Genomic DNA, 3,779 nt, shown 5'->3' with positions numbered 1-3,779 from the left:
TGATTCAGCTGAAAAAACACCCTAGCAGAATGAAACTGTTTTAACTGGATAAACTCATGATCTAATGCAAAGAGCAAAGACGGAGGCAGCAATAAGCAGCAGAAAGCCCCTTTCAACAACTCCACACACCTAGACTGTGTTAAGTGAAGCATGAAACTACCCATCATCTTTGGCAGAGTCCACCCATCCACGTACCATTCAGTTTATATTTACCACAGTCTCTTCTAATTCAACTGCTACTCATTGTTTTTGCCCTGTAGTTAGGTGTGTGTTAAAAGCATGGACAGCTATTAATTTCAAATTAACTGCATTCCTAAATTTAGTACTTCTAGTAAGCAGGGAAGGGATCTATATGATGGACTGCCAGCAAGTCACATACTTAAACAGTTGAGCAAAGGTATTTTAAATCAGCCAACCCACACAAGTCTTTATTTTATCTTCTTTAGAGCTTTGTAGTCACCACTGATACCCATAAAAATCTCCAGACAATTGCTGTTATTAATCAGAGTTTTAAAAGACTCTCAAAAACCCCAAACTCAAATCTGAGGGAATGTGAATGTAAGACTCCCTATGCATTAAAAAAAGATGATTTTTAAGACTGTGATGTGGCTATGGCCTAAGTTTTATTTCTACACAATAGAAGAGCTGCAGTATCTCCTTGACTGCTCTACTGGGTCACTGGTTCAGCACTGACAAAAAGAAAAATCAGCTTTTTACTATCGTTAGGTGTCCAGTAGACTAAAGAGTCTAAGAAATTGCCACAGGCTCTTTCTAGCCTAAGAAAGATTTTTCTCAAAATTCATTGAACGCTCTTCTTACCTTGTCTAAGATCCTTGGATCAGGAGGCTGAGGCTAATTGGAAACTCCATTAACATACAGCCAAGCTGTCCTTAATTTTGATAGCATTGCTTTGAGGTGGGCAAGCAAGAGGTAGATAAAGACTTTATCCTAAAAGCAAGTGAGAACACCAAGATGCTTCCTGTTTCTCAGCACTATGCTGATAATCAGCAGAGCAGAACAACTTTCTGAAGCGTGTAGAACAACTGGGATGACTGCTCACTGAAATACAGGTAATCTGTGATTTCAGTAGCGAGTTTGAGCAGCTGCTGTTTGTCAGAGATGTCCCTTGGAGCACAAAGAACTCGGGAGCTATCTAGGGTCACCACTAAGATAGGCTTGTTTCCCAGTAATACAAAACAGCACCTGGCTTAAAAATCCACATGGGGAGAAGGTAACACGACACTGTGTAATATATCTTGTAAGAAAAGCAATGTAAGGATTTTGTTTTTCCCTTGTCTTCAGGAAGCGCTTTTGTCTCTACCACTCTCTCTGCTTTGGAGGTTAATAGACCAAGGTTCTGGAGAAGTCTCCTTTTGCTTAGCATCTAAGGTTGTGTCCTTAGAGGCATCTATGTGGGTGAAGCAAGAGCAGCTCCAATAGTGCTGGCCGCTGGGTTACAGCGGTCAAACAGAGAGAACTACCAGTTCTTGGGCCCTACTCAACTCGGAGCTGCTAGGGCTCCTAAGTCCCACCCTCTACCCTCCTTTATTTTTTCCCCCCTTGCTTTGGACAATGCAGATACCTGACTACACCTGCACTGCCACAAAAGGAACAGATGGTTTTGAGAAGTTGCTGCTAAGAATTAAAAGGGCACGTGTGTAAATATGCTGATCAAGGAGACAGCAAAGCACCGTAGGCAGCAGAAAGACAGAAAAAAAATATAGCTACTTTGAAGGCAAGATGCTTCCATACTGTTGTATGAGATCTTTCTTCTATATACATACATATGCACACATTGAACATAATTCAAAAGAGATTTTAGGAATGCAATATAATTCATGCAAATCCTATCAATTCCTTCAATAAGTTTTTTTTTAACTAAAGTTGTGAACTCACTAAAGAAAATAATTTTTAAAGTTTATGCATATGTTTAAAGGACTGTTGAACTTGCTTCTAGACCTGTCCAATTCCTGTACAGTTTCACAGGATTTAAGTCAAAAGATATCCATATATCCACTATCAAATACAAAGATCTTAGCTAAATTAAGGTATTTCAGTCCTCAGCGTAAAATGAGTGCATATCAAGGAAACAAAAATGGGAAGAAAGGGAAGTCTAAGATGCCGTGAATACCCACGATGAGTGCAACTTCAGGGAATCGCTTATGAAACACACTTAAGTGACCTTAGCAGGAGATTACACTCTGAACTCCAGAGGAATGCAGAATTTGACAGGGGAAATTCCTTCCCTACCCCTTGTTGAGTTCCACGTTGCCTTGAGCAAGAGATCAGCCAGGAATCTAGAAGCGACACTTTCTTGTATGTCTGAGTACAGGTTCACAAGAACACGAGCAGTAAGTACTTCCAAGAGTAACCAGCTACATCATCCATGGAGAAGTCAGGTTAAATTCTAGAGCCTAAGCACCAATTACTATTGGCTTAATGCAGAACTGCACATACTATGAATACCTCCAGTCATATTAATTTGATCATCTCCACCCTTCCCCAGCCCAAGAATTTACCAAAGCTAGACGAAAGCATATCTTAGTCATTAAGACTAGATAATGATGTAGCTGCCTGTGTAAGGCTTTTTGTTTGAATTCTTAGCAGCAGCCGCCTCAAGACCAATGTCTAGCCACTGAGTATTTTCTTTCTTTTGCCAGTAAGTGAAAAAGATCTGAATTGTGTTCCATTATCAGCGTGCAGCTATGCTTAGTGATCAAGTTACTGCTTTATTTATTGAGAAACATTAAGGAGATTTAACTTGGGTCCATATCATAGAAGTACTTTCTAGATTCTTTGTTGCACATCTTCAAGTACGGGCACCAGAAACAGAATGCAGGATTCAAGCAAGATAACCTCCCTGCTTCTATTAATAGTCAAAGATCACATGCACTGCTGATAGCTCCAACAGCAGCTTTCTGTACATTGCTGTAACTGCAACACCTTCCCTCACTTCTCTTTGGGTATTTTGAGTCATTGATTTCTATGAAAATCTTGGTTCCTGTTTGCCAAGTGTATTTTACAGTGTATTAGGAATAACAATACACAGTGCTTGAAAACAAACAAAACAAACACCCAAAGAATAAACCTCACTACAAACCCCACATAACATAAACCACTGTGCCTACATACAAGGGCAATTTAGCAACAGGTCCAGGGTCTTTCCTGATCAGCACGCACATATAACTAACCTGCAAAAGAGCCAACATGAGAAATCCTTTAGAATGTTAGAAATTCAGATACTTGCACAGCCAGCCACCTTCCTAAACAAGCTAATTTCCAATAAATACTACTTGCCATTTCCCAGAAGATATTTACCCTCACCCTGCAATCTCCCATACATAGCATCCAGATTTTCAGACTTCAGTTATCATTTGCCTGGCTCCAAAATTGATACAAGTTCCTGGAGTTCTAGAGGCCTCTCAGATCAGGTGAACAAACTTGTTTGGAGAAGGAACAATTTTTTCAGCTGCAGCAGGGTTAATCTTACTGGCTCGCGGACAATTAGGCCTCAGGCCAGGTCAGGGCTTTCCCTGTATAAATTTTTTTCTACTAGGCTTCTCGTAAGTTTAGCTATGCACTGTGAACATCGTGTGACTTCCAAGAAAAGTCTGCTCCCCAATGTGGAAATTTCGTTTCATTTCTGAGTTGTTTTGGAATGTCGCCATCACAGGTTTCCAACAACATATTGGTCAATAACAGAGCAAGAAACACACATCCATTATGCAGGAAAAAAAACACTGAGGTCAAACAATTTTTTTATCATTACAATAAGGAGG

The sequence above is a fragment of the Aptenodytes forsteri genome, unplaced genomic scaffold, assembly GCF_000699145.1.
Source record: "Aptenodytes forsteri isolate BGI_AS27 unplaced genomic scaffold, ASM69914v1 Scaffold195, whole genome shotgun sequence".
Classification (NCBI taxonomy): domain Eukaryota; kingdom Metazoa; phylum Chordata; class Aves; order Sphenisciformes; family Spheniscidae; genus Aptenodytes; species Aptenodytes forsteri.
This window is presented reverse-complemented; position numbering follows the sequence as displayed.